The following is a 637-nucleotide window of genomic DNA, read 5'->3' on the forward strand; positions in this document are numbered from 1 at the left end:
CGAGAAGTAACCTAAACCCAATGAAAAACACACCGAGACATATAATAGTCAAGATCCCAGAAATTCAGCATAAGAATAATCTACTGAAAGCCACCAGAGAAAAGAAGCAGATCACATTCAAAGGAAAACCCATCAGAATTACGGCCAACTTCTCTTCACAAATCATGAAGGCAAGAAGAGCATGGAGCAGAGTACTTCAAGTCCTCTATGAAAACAAATTCCAGCCCAGACTACTATACCCTGCAAAACTCTCTTGCAAGTTTGATGGACAAGTGAAATACTTTCATGACAAAGAACAGCTGAAGAATTTCATACTGACAAAGCCAACCCTACACAGGCTACTGAAAGATGTTCTAGAGAGGGACCAAAATGATCAGAACTCCACGAATGAGATCAGAGGCAATCAACTAGATAGGGCAAGCAATTAAACACAGGAGAAAAAGGAGTAAATGACAACAGGTAAATAACATGTTAATCATAAGTCAGTACATCTCAATTCTAACCATCAATGTAAATGGACTCAATTCACCAATTAAGAGGAATAGACTGGCACAGTGGATTAGGAAACAAAATCCAACAATATGCTGTATACAAGAAACACATTTAACTCATAAAGACATTCATAGGCTGAAAGTCA

This window comes from Octodon degus, unplaced genomic scaffold (assembly GCF_000260255.1).
Source record: "Octodon degus isolate 3935 unplaced genomic scaffold, OctDeg1.0 scaffold00016, whole genome shotgun sequence".
Lineage (NCBI taxonomy): Eukaryota > Metazoa > Chordata > Mammalia > Rodentia > Octodontidae > Octodon > Octodon degus.